Source organism: Equus asinus, chromosome 5 (assembly GCF_041296235.1).
Source record: "Equus asinus isolate D_3611 breed Donkey chromosome 5, EquAss-T2T_v2, whole genome shotgun sequence".
Taxonomy (NCBI): domain Eukaryota; kingdom Metazoa; phylum Chordata; class Mammalia; order Perissodactyla; family Equidae; genus Equus; species Equus asinus.
In genome coordinates, this window is record NC_091794.1 from 33342804 (window position 1) to 33361826 (window position 19023).

At 41.9% G+C, this 19023-nt stretch overlaps 1 long non-coding RNA gene across 2 annotated transcripts in view; it reads right to left on the reverse strand.

Moving 5' to 3' along the window:
* Positions 1-1238: 1238 nt before the first annotated feature.
* Positions 1239-19023, reverse strand: part of LOC139039723 (uncharacterized) — a 37117-nt gene continuing 19332 nt past the window's right edge. The window contains exons 1-3 of one of the 2 annotated variants that reach the window (XR_011503733.1): positions 10920-11082; positions 5266-5416; positions 1239-3428 (exon numbers count right to left, since the gene is read on the reverse strand). This is a non-coding gene — a long non-coding RNA (uncharacterized lncRNA). Of the gene's footprint in view, positions 3429-5265; positions 5417-10919; positions 11083-19023 lie in introns of those variants that run through there. The other variant, XR_006528197.2, reaches the window with a different exon arrangement.

Here is a 19023-nt window from a genome sequence, read left to right on the forward strand (position 1 = left end):
ACCACATTAAAGGTGCAAAATTTTTTAAAAATATATTAATGAGGTGGTGGGAAGTGGACTGACAGTAGAGTGGGTTCAGAAGCGTTTGCTTTCCTTAATTAAATGGAGCTGATGAGTTTCTCCACTGAGCCTCAGCGCTGAGCTAAACAATCTAACAAGCCTTGGATATCTGTGATCTCAAGAAGGGATGGCCAACTGGCAGGCAAAAATAATTTGTGTCCTGGTATGATTCATCCTTCATACTTTTGGGTGAAACCTTCCCATCAAAACACAGCAGCAGGTTGCAAGTACCATGCGGGGCTAAAGTTAGATCCTCTGGGGTCTTCAGAAGCCTTGAACTCCTCATGTCAAGGGACCTTAGCACCATGTCACTACGAAGCATAGAGAATCACAAAGTGTAAGCTACACCTGATCACAGATGAGAACTGGGAACAAAATGGCCAAGAGGAGAACAAGTTGAGGAGAGAGATAAGATTTCAAAAAATTAAAAGACAATTTAGAACATCCTCAGGGCTTCTGTGGTGTCTCCAATAAAATCAATCCCTTGACATAGTTTATGAAGCCACTTATGGCATGCCAGCCTCCCTCTCCATTTTTGGCTACCCCATGAACCTCTCACCCACACACACGCAAGGAGTGTGGATGAAGCTTCTCTCAGGCCTGGTGTGTCCTCTTGGGTCTCCACCCCTCCGTGTGTGTGCTGCCTCTTCTGCCTGAAACGCCCTTTCTCTCCCTCTGGACATGGTGAACCTTCTTTAGTGGGACCACTGGGTCTGTGAAGCCCTTCCTGGCCTCCCTTTTCTCCTAATTCCTCAAGCTCTCCAAGCTCATTCCTTCTTACTCGTCTTTGTGCATGTGCTTTTCTCTCTCATTTTTGTCCCTACTCATCTCTCAGTCTCCGCTTAAATACAACTTAGCGAAGCATTCCTTGATGCCCCACCCACATCTAAATCAGGGCCTCATCTTATTTTCTTCTAGAATCCAGTTTTCTTCCTTTGTGACACTTATCACTGTTTGTAAGTAAATAGTAAATTGTGTACTTGTTTAAAATCCACACACACAAATACTCAAGACTGTAACTTTCATAAATTTCAAGGGCTATGTGTTTTGTTCTTCGTTGTGGATCCAGCACATACTTATGCTCAATAAATATTTATTGAACGAGTTCTCTCCTCAAAATGCTCAGAGCACTTTGTACAATCTTTGTATATAACACTTATTCCACAGCGATGCAATTATTTGCTTACATATTTATCCTCATCTCTGGATTTTTGAACTACTCAAGACTGGATAAAGTGGCCCCCAGAGCATCCTGCACTTGGCACTACTTTAGATTATAAATCTTATCACCCTGCATATTGGCTTCAACCTGTCTGCTATCTTCTTTGTGGTGGGAAGAGATTGTTTACCACTCAATCCCTGGTGCCTAGCACTGTGTCTGGCACATGAATAGTCTCTAAAAGAATGAATGAATGAATGAATAGAATTCCTTTTCCCATATTGTCTTGACCTGCCAAAGTACGTTTCAAATATTGGAAGAATATTATGTCCAGCACTCTGTCCACCTTCTGTGCATGTGTTTCCTGCTTGGAACACATTCAATAAAACCTATAAAATTTCAGATTTACAGAATAGATGCACAACAGGGCATCAATTTCCTTGAAAAAAATGATTTATTTCTCCACAAAAGAGACCTGTAGGCATGAATCTCCTCCCCATTGAATTTAAAGTGTTGCGTGACTTATTGAAAACTGGTATTTGTGAATTTTCCAAGGAGAGGCCTATTTTGTAAAAGCTCAATGTAATCCAGCAAATCACCACTTATCACCAGATAGGACCCAGCTGGTAACATGCCCCCCACCACCACCACCAAACACTGTGCTCAGTGTGGCATGGACTCAACCAAGCAAGCCTGAGAAGGGGGCACTCAATGCTGCATCAGATGAGGAAGTTGGAGGAACAAGAGGCACTAAATGAGAATAGAGAGCACTTGCAGGGTGCATGGTACCCTCTCTAAATACCTGGAGGGCCACCACCCAATTAGATTTTTTCTGTGTGTTCCAGAAGAAAGGTTATAGATGGAAGAAAGTGTGCTTAATACAAGGAAAAACTGTTTAACAGAGTTGTACAGAAGAGAATGGGCTACCTCAGAAGGGACTGACATCCTGGCCACCAGAGGGGTGCAAGACCAGGTGAGGAGAACAATGGTGGGCGACGTTGTGGGGGATATTTAGGTCTCTCATTTGGGAATGGGGACGGTGGGGAAGAGGGAATCAATACTAATGGCCATCACCGACGAGTCAGGTGCTATGCTTAGACATCCTAAACTGTGAGGGTCCTTTTATTACCCTCCATTTCACCAATGAAGAAACTGAGGCACACAAAGCTTCAGAATTGCCCAACGTCACTAAGCTCGGGATGGCGTCAGGATTCAAGCCCAGGGTCATCTGACTTCAGAGCTTGTGATTTTAGCTGCAAAGACTGACACTAAAGTCCATACAAATCTAATACTCAGGGACACTTTGAATATTGAGATATGAAGAAAAAATCAATAAAGCAGTCTTGAAGGTAACTGATGGAGCTGAGTCCTTCACGTTTTCCTTTTCCTTTGTCCTCCAGTGTCATTCCTCTGCTTGCAAGGACAGAGCATCTAACCGGGTTTCAAGTTTACTGTGTGTCTCTGTGTGTATGTGTGCATAGATCTGACAGGGCTAGTTCATTTCAAGTAACCAAGTATGTCTTTGGACAGCTCTTGTCAAGATCCAATAGAAGAGCCAATTCCAAAAATATGTTCCTTTAGTGGTTTTTTAGGGTTCTCTGCTCTGCACGGATTGACAATGTGGTAACAAGAGACATTCTGGAGACTGGATTTAATGCAACCATATGCTAGACAGAATGAGAACCCATATTGCAGCAGACCAGCCGGTACATTTCCATGTTAACAGAAGCTTGATTGCAAATTACATTTAGTCTCAACAGCTCAGTTCACTGCACACAGATGCCATGGGGGACTGTAAAGTTAGCGAGATGTGGGGGAGTACGACTAACATTTTTTTTTGAAAAAAAAAATCCTTCAGCTGATAGAATGCCAAGGAGCATCAGCGCTGATGCTGAAGAGAAAATGCTGCTATATTTGTTTTGCCAGGAAAGGAAAAATAATCATTGTCGCGAGTTGTTAGTCAAATTATGAATACGAGCTTGGCTGGTAATTGTCTGATAATACAAACAGTGATATTAGGGCTGTCAGATGCTGCATGAGCTGTTTGACAGCTAACATGTACATGCTCTCTGAACGAGGAGTTGGTTCACTGACTCCAAAAGTCAGGCAGACAGAAGGGCAAGGGATTGAGAAGAATTTCCCCAGGATCCTGGCCTGATGGGTCAGCTTCCCAAAGTGTGGTCAGCAGCAACTCCATGCAGAGGAGGATCTGTGGATTTGTGAAAAGAAAACAATATGGGTTTTGAGTTTCAACTCTGTCTCCTACTTGCTGTGCAACCCTAGGTCAGTCATTTAACCTCTCTGGGCATAGGTTTCTCCACTTCTAAAAGGGGGATGATAATTCTCAACCAGGTTTTCCTCCCAAGATTGTTGAGAGATCAGCTGAGAACAGTAAATATACGATACTCTATAGATGGTGGGGCTGTAAGTCACCTGCTTGACTGGGTTTCTTTTTGTTCCCATTTTACGAGCTGAACTAAAATGATTTCTAGTCCATTTTCTCATGGCTGGAGCATAATTTTTCCATCTAGATACAAGTACCTTTCAGTCAGAATCATCCATCTCCTTCTGAGGAGGAGTCTGACCACAGGGCATCTCTCACCTAGAGCCTGCCCTGACTCCTTTATCGCATGCTTCTCCCTAAGGAAGCTAGAAGGGTTTCATCAAGCCCCATTAGGTATACCTTGTCTCATACTTTCCATCCTCCTGTTTTCCAGACTCCAAGCCATGGCAGAGACTGTTCTCCTGAATACACATTCTCCCCTTTTCCTCTAATTCCCAGGACCCCCTGCAGTTACATGTGGCCACGTGGCTAGGAACCAGCCAAAGGAACATGAGCAGAAGTGAAGTACACAGCTTCCTGGCCTGACCTTTAAATTATCTGTGCGTGCATGATCCACCCTCATTCTCTTTCTCCATCCACCAGCTGAATGGAAAGGACTCAAGGACCTCTGGGAGGACAGAGCCACAAGATGGAGAGAACTTGGGCCCCTGAATGACTGCCTGGAGCATCAGCCCCTGCCAAACTGCACTGGGCTGTAGAGTGAGTGAGAAATGAAAGTCTACTCTCTTAAGCCACTGAGGTTAATTGGTCGGTTGTCAAAGTAGCCAGCCTACCTTAGAACCAAAGCAATTATCTGACGATCTAATTTTTTCTGACGACATAAAGTGTGTTGTTACTAGAAATATAATCGGTGTTTCATCAAACACTCCCTGAACACACCACGCCTTTTCACACCACCAAGCCTTTGCTTACACGGCAGTGTTTTCCTCTGCCTCCCCCACACCCCTCAACCGCAGCTACACTTTCTGCTGAGCAAACTCCAACCTCCAGGGTCCAGCTCTGAAGCACCCACTCAGATGGAGTTAAAGGCTTTCACAAAACTTGTACATGCCCCTTATTCGATTGTAATGGAATTATGGTTTACATATGTCCCCTTTCTCTTGAGGCAGGGACCCTGTCTTATTCAAACCCCTAATGAGTGTCTGAGAAAGTGCTCTCTCATCTTTGCCTTCTGTTTTCATCCACCGTCTGTGGATTAGGTGCCCGGGGGCTATGTCTTCCAATTTATTTTATTTTATATTTTATTTTATTTTATTTTTTTAAAGATTGGCACCTGAGCTAACAACTGTTGCCAATCTTATTTTTTTCCTGCTTTATCTCCCCAAAGCCCCCCAGTACATAGTTATATATTTTTAGTTGTGGGTCTGTCTAGTTGTGACATGTGGGACGCTGCCTCAGCATGGCTTGATGAGCGGTGCCATGTCTGCGCCCAGGATCCAAGCTGGTGAAACCCTGGGCCACCACAGCAGAGCGCGCAAACTTAACCACTCGGCCACGGAGCCGGCCCCTGTGTCTTCTGATTTAAAGATGGAGGGGTACAGGAGCAAACAGAAATGCTCATTTAACTTTAGATTTCCAATTACAGCTCAAGAAGAGAAAGATCACATCCTCCTTTCTACACAGCCACCAACCAGGGCCTGCATTTGATACATACAGAGATGTGAGGAGGGGGAGAGCGCCAGCCTAAGAAATGCAGGCATACCTGTTAACGGAGGCCTCCTTCTCCTTCTCAGCTCCATCCCATTCCGCCTTGCCACCACCTCGCTGGGACTTCTATTGCTCATCCTTCAAAAGGCAAGAGGAAAAGCTGTGGCCTGTTCATGTCTGACTCTAGCTCAGCTAGTCGGTCAGGGCTGCAAGGAGGATACAAATGTAGAGTTCTGTTCACAGCAGAACTGCGATGCTCACATTAAACACCACTTTGCACAACCTAAGGACACCCTGCTGGGTTCTAGCTTTGAGGGAAAAAGTCCATTTTGTTTTTGTTTTCCAGTGGTTATTGCTGTTCTTTGTTTGGGTTTGGGCTCTGCCGCCCTCCGCCAACTTTGGGGTTTTCAGAAGCTGGTTTATTTCTTACTTTCTTATATTTGATACTTTTTCTCTATTTACCCCTCTGACATCCTCATTGGCATTTGCGACATTTTCCAGTTAACTCCTAGAGAGCGCTCAGGGATTTTCCAGTGGTGGTGAGGCAGAATGGTGGCAAAATGAGAGTCCTGGATTGGCAATGGGAAGCCCAGGAGAGTCCTAGCTCTACCACCTGTCTGGGACAAATCATTTCACCTTAGTCTCTTTGTCTCTAAAATAGGAATAAAAATATTAATTCTGTCCCTGTAGACTGTCAGCTCCATCGGGGCAAGAATCATGTCCATTTTGTTCAAAATTGTACCCATACACCTATCCCAGCACCTGGTATGGTATAGGCCCTCAATAAAGATTTTTGAGTGACTGACTGATTGTTGTGGAGACCAAATAAGGTAAAAGACATAAGGACACTTTGTAAATCCTGTAGTGGTGTACACAGGGAAGTGTTATTATTGCACAGATGGAGAATGCATGGACTGTCCCCAAACTGAAGAGTTTCTTAGCTATTTTAAGATATTGGAAGGTACTTTGACAAATATGTTTTGAAAGCCTAATATCCTTGGTGTGGCCCAGGGTTGCAATTCAAATGGGAGACAGGGCAGATAGGTAATGCTGTCTTAACAAAGAGGGGAAAAGGCTGCGTGTGTTAGAGAGGAATGGAATGTTCCTGCGCAGAAAAGACTTAAACTTCAGAGAGGAATCTTATGCTCACTTGTTGTAACAAAACAGGTTTTATTGACTGGCCAAGGTCATTGGAATCCAGAGTTGGATAAGACTTTTCCCAAGGAGTCATTATTTCCTAATGTGTGTATTTATTTATAATGCCACCAAGTCTGAAAAATTACTTAAGGCCGAATTTGTCAAAACAGATCATCCCAGCTGACATTTGAGCCAATCTAATCTCTTATCTCATAGATGGGAGAATTAGGGAAATGATGCATCTGAGGTAACTCAGCTAGGTAACTCAGGGCTAGCCACATTTCTAATACAGCTTTCTGCATCACAAATAGCTGGACATACTAAGAATGCTGGTGTATAACAAGAAAGGAGATCAAAGCAGAGACACAGAGAGATCAAGGGCAAAAATAGAACCACTTGTTGGGTCCATGATGGCTCCTCATCCCTTGGTTCCAGCTCAATTCAAGACCTAGTTGTTTCCTTGTCCTTGGATTCTGCACCTCTACATCCTTAAAATAAATTTCTCTTCATAGCCCAGCTAGCAGAGTTGGTTTCTGTTCTTGGGGACCAAGAATATTTAGCAATCCAACTACTAACTAGAAGCTCCTTGAGGATTCATGTATCCCCGCAGCTTCTAGTGCAATGCCCTACACAGAGTGGGTGCTCAGTAAACGTAAGACGTTGATACTGAAGCTTCGGGAGTTTTCCCTAATATTTGCTCTCCAGAAGTGGCTCTCCTTTCTCAGAAACCTTCTCCTATGGGCATCTTGTTCTGTAATTGCCAACATACCTGTCCAATCTCCCTTTCTAAACCAATGTTCCCATGTCTCAGCATAACACCCACTGGTTTTCATCTAGGCCCAGGTAGTAGTGAGGGAGGCGAAGAGGCCGGACACCACTGTCTTAGAATTGTAAGTTTGTTTATTGTATGAAGCTCATGAAGCATCAACCATAAGACACTCAATCATCGTTGAAGGAAGTGAAAGAGAAAAGAATCACCATTCTAGACTTGTGACAGAAATGAGTAAAATATAGTTCCTGACCCTTAAGGAGTTTCGAATGTGTTGAGAGATAGACGCAAACACACACAACTAGGATATAATTTAAATTTTATAAGAGACACAAGTCCTCAGTCCTCTGAGAGCTTGGGGTTATGCTGGGACATGGGATCAAAGAAGGCTTCAGAGAGTAGGAGAAATTTGAATTGGGCCTTGAAACATGCGTAGGATTTCCCCAGATGGCGAGAGTCAGGAGAAGGGCATTCTAAGCAGAGGAAATAACAAGTGTGGTGACAAAGAGGGGTGGACAGATGTGACAATGATAAGGGACTATAATTCATCTTGAATGGCTAGACTAGCATTTCCCAGAAGATGCTCTGGAAAAAAAAAAATTGTTCCGTGGTCAACAAGTTTGGTAAATGTATCTTATTTTCCCATTTAGAAATTTAAAATGCATTTGTGTCTATCAAAGTCTCTGAGAAATCAATTAGGAGGCTACATAGATAGTCCAGGGGAATATGGCAGAGGTCCTGAAAGGGGACGGTGGAAGTGAATACAAAAGGGGATGCATGTGAGAGAGATTTCAGAGAGATAATCAGGACTTACCAAATGCAAAAGAGGAATGAGTTTAAAAGGGCCAGGTTTTAGCTTGTTGGACTGAATAGATGGCAATGCAATTTGAGAAGAAAAGAGAAGTATTTGAGGAAGGTAACACAGGATTTGCTTCAACCATGCTGAATGTGAGCTGACTGTGGAACAATCATGTGAAGATGTCAACAGGTGGCTGACAATACAGGTCTCAGTTCTAGAAGTGATGTTGTAGTTCAAGAAGATGCTAGACAACCATTATAATCATTATAGAAAAGATCAAGCACTGGACAGGGCATTGGCTTGGATGAGCTCCAAGGCCCCTTTTGGTCCAGAGCTAGTACAATTGTATGGCCAGAGGGACCCACACTGAGCAGTGTAGATGGTCCAACCTCTGACTGTTGCACGTCCAAATGCATAAGCCCCTGCAGCTGGTCATGGAAGTAATGTCTGCAAAGGGGAGCTTGACATCTGCACATATCCCAATGACAGGAAGTGGTTTTTAAAGAAATGTCTTTCACAAGGAAAACTTTGCAGTGATCCTGGTAAAATGGTTCCCTTTCTTTTGGCCTGGCCATATTGAGGGGAAAAAATGGAAATACAGGGTACTCAAAAACAATCACAGAAACTGAGCATGTTCCTAGCAATATACTTTGCTGACCTTCCCAAGTCATCAGGGCAGCCTGGGAGAGGGGAGAGAGCACTGGGCTAGGAGTCAGGTGGCTGATTCTAGTCCTGACTAGATCATAAAATCACTGTGTCGTCTTGTGAAAATTACCAACCTTCTCTGTGTCTCTATGCCTCTATTTACACATCTGTAAAGTACATTTCAATAATGATACCTGCATTGTTTATTCCTAGGGCTGTCAGAAGGGTTTGTTTTGTGAAAGATAACATTAGTAATGGAGACTGCTTGCTCTAAATATACATCCTGAACTGTTGGATCTGCAAGGGGCCCTGGACACTGAATAACATAACATGTTCATTTTGCAGATAGGAAATAAAGGACCAGAGAGGTCAGGTGATTGACCCAAGGACAGACAAGCAGCAGAGAGAGTCAGCAGACAGGTGGATACTTTTCCTTCCAAGCACCACTGCCTTCTAAAGACCAAGAGCTAGGACCATGGCTGGAAAGAAATCATAGGTTGGAAAGAAAATGAGGTTGAGTAGCCAACCTCTAGTCTTTAGAACCCCAAGAAGCACATAAGCCCTGCAGTGTGAGTAGATGAGCTAAAACTATCTGTCCCATATTTCTATACAGTAGGCAATCTTCTTTTGTTTGTGTCAAACTGAGTGTCACAGATGAGTGTCCCTGACCCCTCACTACACTCACCCATTCTATGATGGTGAACATTTTTATATTGATATCCTCACTGACTAGATTAGAAGTTCAGACACGTTAACTTCACCCTCTCCTATGGACTCTCTCCTCTCTAACCCTAGAGGCGATGTTCTAGGTAAGGACAATGGGCTGTTTTTACTCACAACATTTCTGACACCAAATGTGTGTGGGAGGGTTTCCCACACCAACCAATTCTCCAGTGCTCTAACACAAACTACTCAGAGTTAGTGCAGACCCTACAGGTTGAGAGTTCATGCTTGCAAGACTGCTTCCACTGCCAATACCAGTCTTGCCACCTGTACTTCTGACCAACCAGCTATAAATTCAGAGGATTCCCACAACTCTTTCCTCAGCTTTGATAATTTGCTAGAACAACTCTCAGGACTCAGGAAAACAGTTTACTTACTATTGCTGTTTTGTTATGAAGGATGCAAGTCAGGATCAGCCCAACAAAAAAGATGCATGGGGCAACATGTGGGGAAGAGAGCGTGGAAGCTTCCATCCCCTCTGGGGATACCACCCTCCCAGTGCCTCAGTGTGTTCATCAACCCAGAAGCTCACTGAACCCATTGTTTAGGGGTGTTTATGGAGGTCCCATTATGTTGGCATGATTGATTAAATCACTAGACACTGGCGATTAACTCAAGCTCCAGTCCCTCTGCCCACTGTACAAGTTGGGAGATGGGGCTGAAAGTTCCAACCCTCTAATCATACCTTGATCTTTCTGGTGACCAGCTCCATGCTGAAGCTATCTAGGGGCCCCCAGCCACCAGTCATCTCATTAGAAAAAAAGATGGTCCTATCACCCAGGAAATTCCAAGGGATTTAGGTGCTCTGTGTCAGAAGATCAAAAGATGCTCTTATCGCCCCTATCACTCAGGAAATTATAAGAGTTTTAGGAGCTCTATGCCAAGAACCAGCAACAAAGATCAAATATACATTTCTTATTATGCCACAGGGGCCATAATTTACCTCTTTGCTGAACTATGGCAAGAGTCTCTAACTGATCTTCCTGGATCTTATTCTCCTTCATCTCTCCCTCCCCACAGTTGGCATTATTACCTTTCTATAGTGTCCCTGCTTCTCCTCTCCTCATCTCCACAGCACACAGGACAAGGTCCAAAATCTTTAACCTGGTCTTCAAATCCCTTCCAGATCTGGTCCCAATCTCCCTTTCAAGCTTTTTTTCATCCACTCCCTTACTCGTACACTACTCACCAAGCTAAACCGAGCTAGACTCATTGCTAAATCCTGAATACACAGAGGCCTTTCTTCACACTAGTCTCTCAGTCTGGTAGACCATTTGTCAAGGTCTACCTCTGTTTCCTTCACACCCTAATGGTCTCATGTTTTCCCTGTTTTCATCACCTATTTCTTTTCCTAATATCGTGATGTGTATACTTGTCCCACTTCCTCATTTAATGGTCCTCATGTCGATTCATTTCTCCATCCTCCATACGGCTCAGCTCAGTACCTGGAAACCAAGCTCAGCCAGAAAAGTAGCTTATATTATTTGAGGAAAAATAGATACAGACACCACACCAGAACTGAAGACCACCATTCACAAAAAACAGGGTTGGCTAAAGATGAAAGCATTTCCACACAGCTTCAAATCACAGGTGAGGAGCTGGTTCTCCAGACAAGGACTTGGAAAAATTATTTTACCTGTTCCCCTTCTTGTCTGTTCAGTTACCTAAGTTGCTTTGAAGTCTGTAAAATGGCCAATATCTCCAATCAGAGCAGTGTTTCCTCTCCAGACAGGAAGACTGCTGCTAAGTAGAGAAGCCACGCTTGTTTTTGCGGTCTGGGCTGCAACAGTGACTCATCCAGTAAAGCCAGAGGCTGTCTATTTTGATCTTTCTATGTTCAGAGTCTATTTACGGTTGTAATTTTCTTTCTCTTTCTCCCTTCCCGACCCTGTGACTTATCGGAATGGTCACACACATTTGACAATTGGAACCTGTATAAAGAGAGAGAGAGCCTGATTGAACATGCTCTCAGCTAAAGCCCCCGAATGAATGCTCGTGTTTACAGCTCTGATGATAGGGTTCCGGTAATGACTTGGCCTTTTTCTCCTTGATTGAATATTCCCCTGGGCCTGCCAGTCTGGGCTCCTGTTATTTAATGAGGACATTGGAGTGCAACCTCAAGATGTCTGCAAAAATGACCTTTTCTTTGGGCTCATTCCAAAGGCAAAGAAAAGTGGAGTCCAAGTCACAAAGGGTGCTTCTGGAATACAGCTTTGGAATTCACTCTTTCCCCCAGAGCTCAGAAGCCTGGAATCACATACTATCAGAGCCAGAGAGAAACATAGAGATGATCTAGTTACAAGTTTTCATCCTGCAGATGGAGAAACCCAGAACCAGAGAGGAAAGCAACTTGCCATAAATCATATGGCAGACACAGTCACAACAAATTCAGGCTTGGAACCCAAGTCTCTAAGTTGTAGTCGGTGTACTTTTGAATGGTTTGAGAGAGAAATGAACAGCCGGCTAAATGGTTGCTTAAATAAAGAAAAAGCTTCTTTTAGTTTCCCCTGCTTATACCAGGGCTGCATCATGCTCTCCAATGCTCCCTATGCTCAAGAAGATGAGAGACTTTAGCAGTCAGTACAAGCAAAGGAATTAGCCTCTAATTATAAGCTCAGTGTCTCACTGTGAGCTTTAAAAGCCGATACAAGATGAGCATAAGAATCAGTGGTGAAAGGTCTCAACTAGGACCACCTTGGAGGTCCCAGGTCTACCTCATTCACTGTATATCTTCATTTTGTTTTCACCGGCAAAATGGGGAATTCGTCTACTGACTGGGCATTCTTATAAAGTTCAAACGAGAAAATATGGTCCAAAGGTTCTTGGTAATATAAAGATCTGTTCTACTTGTGAGAAGGATTATTATGGTGTTAGACTCCTATCTACAGGCTCTTATTTTCTCCAAGATGGCAATTCCACATTCTCATGTTAAAAGAGACCCTTTAACTCTAAATGAGAGATTTTAAAGATTATTTTTGGCTATAAATTTTTCACATGCTGATTGTAGACTATTTGGACATCCAGAAACATATTTTTTAAAAAGAAAGTCATTTATAACCCCATTACCTAGATATAACCACATGCATACACTATTAGAATCAAATTATTATAATTTTGCCCTCTTTGTGAGTTTTTCCCCAGGTCTTTAAATATTTTGCATATATGTGTGTGTGTGTGTGTATTATATATCTGCATACTATTCCAACATCAGAATGTATAATAATATATTGAAACGACAACGATTTTTTAACATTTAAGTAGTTTACTAGGGATTTTTTTAATATAAGTTTAAAGGTTGCATGCAACACAAGTAGTAATTTCTCTGAGCCTTCCTGTTGATAGGGTGACCACATGCTCTCTGGTCCAAAACAGGGCATTTTTTTAGAGTGGAAAGCCATACTATTGATAATTATGCAGTAAGAAAAAGCAAAAATCTGAAATTTTTTAGGCAAAATGGGACATAGGAACACTCTGCTTATAGTCATAAAGAATTTTAGAAATACCACTGACTGACCAGAGGCAACATGGCATGAGGTGAAAAACACACAGTCTAGAATCAGAGCATTTCAGTCCAAGATCTAGATCCACCATTGTTAGTAAAAGTGACATAATGACATTGAACCTCAGTTTTCTCATCTCTGAAATGCAGGCTATTACCGGCATGTTAAACTTACCCACATTTGAGTACAAATGTGAACAAAAGCCTGTTGTATCTGGAATAAGCTCTACTCTTGGGAAGATTTGTTTTAATGGTATTAGTGTAATGGAGCTAGGTTCTCTTCACATCAGCATTCTTCATGGGGTGTCCTAAACATTTCACGTTCTGCCTGAATATGCAAATGATTCCTCTTCCGATAGGAGATAGGATAATAAACCACTGACCCAAGCAAGGAGGATCTACATTTGCACCTAGTTGGATCTCATTACACGCCACACAAAGAGACAATTAGTTTTCTCTTTAAAGCTGTCCTTTAGCTTTATTGACTACTGGTTAAAATAATAGGCTACGGTTCGGAAATCTTTTGACCACCCCAGTTCTTTATCTTCTGATGCTATTTGGGTCACCGGAATTATAGCTGTATGATATGCTCCAGTCACCTGTTAAGAAAAAAAGCACCAAGGATAGAAGTTTAACTCCTCCAGGTACTATATAGAAGTTAATTTCCAATTTCCTAACGAAGAGCAACGCTTGAATTCTCTGAAGCCTCATAATCTCTTCCAGGCAGGAAAGGAATCATGGGTCGCAAAGGCAGTCAAATGGTTATCTTCTAGTTGGGCTCTTCTCTCTGTGAATTAGTGGAAGGAGGCTGTGATGCTTATAATCCCACGAACAAAGGTGTCAGGATCTGTACATACATCATGATCGTCTTGTTGAGAATGTTCTACACGCCACACAGCTGACCTTGCAGTGAGGGCTTGATGACCGCATTATGCTACACTTGTTCTCACCATAATTATCAATGTAATCATTGCCAGTTCAATATTCAGTTGAGAAGTTTTATTACCCCTTTTATAAAGAGTAGCTTAAGTATTAATCTTTGATTTATCAGCCTCTTTGGGATTTTTCATGCATTTTTCTTTTCGTCACAGTACCTCATACAATGCCTTGTATAGACACAAGTGTTTGATCAATATGGGTGAAATTAATAAAATTAATCCACCCCCTTTCCCTTGCACACTTGAAACAATCATGCCTTTACAGTAACCCAAACTCTCTCAGTTTCTCCTTCACCTGTGCTTTAGTGAGAAGAGCAATAAGCTTGAAAGTACAATAACTGAGTTTAAATGGGAGTGAAACTACAACTCTTTCCTACAGAGAGTTCCAATTAGTAAATATAGAAGGAATGAGGAAAATAGACAATGATGAGAATACCGCAGTAATAATGGCAACAAGCAAGATCCACCAATAAATGCTAAAATGAGTAGGTCAAAGTCTAAGTAGAAACAGGATATTTACATAGTCTCAAAGTATCTCCTCTCAAAATATTTAGTAATCATAAAGGGAAAAATAGTAAATTTACAGCGGAGAGACCCAGCAGATGCCATCTCTACCAAGTGATCAAGGTTAATATCGCCAACAGGATGTATCAACATAATCTGATATGCCCTGAGAAGGACACATCCTCTCTGTAGTATCCTTCCCAACACCTTCAATGTAATCACAAGAAACATCAGACAAACCAAAACTCAAGGACATTTTACAAAATAACTCATCAGTACTCTTCAAAAGTCTTAAGATCATGAAAGACAAGGAAAAACTTTGAGGAACTGTTCTAGATGGTAGGAGACTAAGGAGACTTGACAACTGACAATCACGTGGGAATCAGAACTGGATCCTAGGAGAGAAAAAGGACATTAGTGGAAAAGATGGTGAATTCTGAATAAAGTCTGTAGTTTAGTGAATAACACTGTCCCAGGTTAATTTCTTAGTTTTGATGATTGCTCTATGGTTATATAAGATGTTAATTGGCCGGGGCCGGGGAGAGGGGAGTTGTGTGAAGGTATACAGGAATGCTCTGTATATTTTTGCAACTTTTTTGTAAGTCCGAAATTATCCCAAAATAGGAAGTTTAAAAAATAACTGAGCTTGAGTGCTAAGACTGCCAACATCCGTAGCATGCCCTTAGGTAAGTCACCTAACATCTCTGTACTTCACCTTTCCTCGTCTCTAAAATTTGAGGAACAGTACCTACCTTTTGTTAATGTGGGGTCAAAATGAGATAAGGAACCTGAGAGTACTTTTAAAACTATAAACTCTTTCTTTAAAAAGTTATCATTTTTATTACTATTTAACCCTGTTGGTTTTTCCTGCCTCTTCCCCCCTAGGGTTGCCAGATAAAATATAGGATACCTAGTTAAATTTGAATTTCAGATAAACAATAATTTTTAATATAAGTACATCCCATGTAATATCTGAGACATACTTATATTAAAAATCATATTTTTGTTTATCTGAAATTCTAATCTAGCTGGGTGTCTGATATTTTTATTTACTAAATCTGGAAATCTTACTTCCACCTAACTCCCAATAGTCTGACCTTTTCCTTAAGACATCCTTTCCTTCCTTTGTTCGGCCTCTCTTTATCCAATGCTGGTGGTCTCAGCTCTGAGAACCCTCTGGCAGAACCATTCCACTATGGCAGCTCATGCTCCAGGAGACACACATGAAGGCCAGTCAATAACAGGATTCTGAATGCGGCAAATTGAGTTCACAGGGAACGTGTGACTCAGAGGAATTTCCTCTCTCTGACTTGCAATTGTGCAAAATTTATTTTAAAATTGTTAGGGTATTTTTATTACCCACCCTTGAGCCCCATGATATAAGTCTGATGCAGATTTTTCAGCCGTAAGGAAAAATTAGAACCACCAACAGCCAAGCAGGTGGACCACCTCTTGGAACCTGTGGTGTGGTTTTGGGGAAGGAATGAGAGAGAAAAAGAGGGAGCATTGAGCACAACAGTCTCACATGCTTCACTTAACTGTAGGGGAGGTATTCCTGTTCCCAGGTTCCTGAGAAACTGAGGCTGAAGGAAGACAAAGAATTTAGACTCTCTCTACCTCGTAAGGAAATGATCATCTTTTTGCCCCAGGCATTCATTGCGTCTACTTCTTATTTCTCTTCCATAGCATCTGGTCATCAGGGTTCTGCTCAAAGACAACCTCTTTTGTGAGTCTTCATCCCTGATTCTCCAAACCAGGTGTGGTTTGTTTTTCTGACTCTCCACATTACTTTGAAAAGAAGTAAGGCCTTTACCTGGGGTTATAGCCACATGGGTCCACATTTTATCTCCTTTTTTGGCTTTGAGGGCAAAGATTGTGTCATGTTCATGTCAAGATTTCCTACAGTGCCTCCAAAGCAAAGGCTAGACTTTCTAATTTGGGAGTTGAGAGGCCGGAGTCCTGTTTCAGATTAACCACTAACTTGGCACATCGGTAACAGTACATACCGTTGTCGGTACAATTTTCACATTGTCAATAGCTTCTATTTATTCACATATATAATTGCCTAGATGGTTTCTAAGATCCTTCCAGTTCTGACATTCTGCCCTCTGGGACCCCGATGGAACAGGCATCTGAGTAATGGTCTAGTGCTGCCAACGCCTTCCTGGCTACTGAAAACAACTACCCGTGGGTATCACAATTTTCCCTTTTGGTTGAGGATCCCATGTTTCCTTATCCTCACCCTAGGGGTGTATCAGAAATATTAAAAGCAAGGATCTTCTGTAGGTGATGTCCCAGGCTCCAGGGATTCCACTGAGCAAACAAGAACAGGTTTTCCGTGAATCAACAGCATGAAACCGCGGGGCATCTTTGCCTCCAGGTCATCTTCAGGAAGGATGTTTGATGTCTCAAAGGGAAGATGCAGTTTTATTCTAACCAACAGTAGTCACAAGTTCTAAATTTCTTGTTTTATGGGATGGTCCTGCTGGATTTAAGTAGAGTAACACACTTCATCTTTCTGGGCCTCCAGTTACCAATTGTTTCACAATGAGAACCATGTGAATAAGAACTGCTCTTTTCTCCTCAAAGCATTTGGTAGAAATCAAAATATAACTAGCAACCACTTACAGAGGGCACACTACATGTCAGTTACCAAGCACTTCACATGTGACATTTAATCCTTCTACGGTCCCTATAACTTTCATATTGCAATTCCCGTTTGAACGATGAGGAAATCTACGCTCAGTAAATTTCAGCAATTTGTTCAAGGTCACAGAGCTAGGAAATAATCGGAATGGGATTCAGACACATGTTGCTGCCCCCCAAACCCATGCTCTTAACTACATACTCCCCACTTCTCATGTGAAAATGCTTTAAAATCAGAAAGCATCATGCACAGGAAGGAATTGTCACTTAATCCTCACCGCACAGCAGGGGGTGATAGGGCAAGGATCTTTACCCCTATTTTATAAATAAACATAGATCAGACCTATTGTCATCTAACTAGTAAGTGTTAAAACTAGGAGTCAAGCCCATTGTCTGGTTCCACAACTAGATTTCCTCAACCCAAGAAAGAGGCATAACCTCCAAGTTCTGTCTGAAAGCAGAATGGTATTTTTTTTTAATACTAGAAGGAAGTCATGTGCCTTACGAGAGTATAGCTCTACCCTCCATATGTCTTTTGAGTCAAATTGACTTATTTTATCTGAAACAAGGAGTTTTCCCAGTGTCAGCACCTCATAGCCCAAAATGGACTTTTCTCTGTCTCATGAATCATCCTCCAAACCAAAATTGCCAGCAAAGTCCTGCTTCCAGAATTTTTATTATCTATAATGATGCTGTGAACAGAGGGAAAGAGCCGAGCTCTGGTCCAGGCATCAGCAGTGCTTATAGTGCTGGCGGGGAGAAACACACCTTGCACTTTGTCAGGAAAGTTCATCTGATGTGAGATGATAAAGATGGAATGCCGTCAGGGGGGATGTTCTTGCAGAAGCACTTTGCTGATCATTAAAGACACTTTAAAAAACAAAACAAAATATAACAACAACAAAAACACAGAAGCTCCATTTCTTCAGCAGGCAACGGATTCTCTCACTGAAAAAAAATGTCTGCCATAAAGAATTCTGCAAAGAAGGAGAATGGTCTTCTCTGAGATCTGAGGCCCTTGAGCTGCCAGAATCCTAACATGGGGCTGCTTCATTCGTGCCTCATGATAAAGAAGACATGAGTAGGGAAACCAAAGAAGGATTAAGTGGGAGGGGAGTTGTTTACATGAAAGCTGTAGCTTTTTATTTCTTTGCCAATCCCCCACCTCTGTGGACCTCAAAAAGTAGGCGGGGGAAGGGGAGAGAGGGCTGGAATTAATCAACTGTAAACAAACAACCCTAGAAGATCACGTGCTCTGATAGGCCTAGGGCTCAATAAATAATAAGCACCTTCATTTATGTAGCACTTTATAGTTCACAGTACACTTTCAATTAGATCATTTCTTTTGATCCTCAAAAACAATAAGGAGAGGTCAGCTGGGATTAGTATCTCCATTTTACATCTGAGAAAACTGAAAGCAATAGAGGGAAAGAAACCTGCCTAAGGATACACAGCTAGTTTGCAGCAGAACAAGAATTTGAACTTCTTGCGTTGATCCTAGAATACAAGGTTCCTCCATTAGGCCTCGCTATTATCATCAAGTAAGTGCTAGAAACAACACCTACTGTTTGAGTATAAGCAGACTTCTTTATGTAGTTGCATAGGAATTAATTAGGTGAATAAAAGCTACCTTTACCACCCAAGATTAGAAAACAGAAAGTATAAGCAAGCATGAGTGTGGGCAGGAACTGAGAAGATCACCTTACTAAACTGCACTACAGTGAAGCACTAAGATCTCATTGCAAGATCCATGATTGCTTTGGTAGAAGGCTTATTTAACTTTCAGGATAACAATCTAAATGTTACCATTTCTTTAACATGGGCCTTCCATACAAAGGTAGGTCTGGTCTCTGCCATCATTCACCCATTCAACAAATATTTATCTTACTCTGTGCCAGGTGCTGACCTTCCCAAATCAAATGAGAAAATACTTCAGTAGGTTGGTTTCATGGAGGAAGAAATAAGGATCATTATTTTTAGCACTGATCATGAAATAACGAATGTTTATTTAAGATAAATATTTTCTTCATATGTAAAATGGGGAGGACATTGCCTTCTGCTACGAGGATTATTTACTGGAGCATTAAATGAGTTAATAAAGACCATTTATATGGTTTGCTTGTATTTTTTTTTTTTTTTTTGCATAGTACACT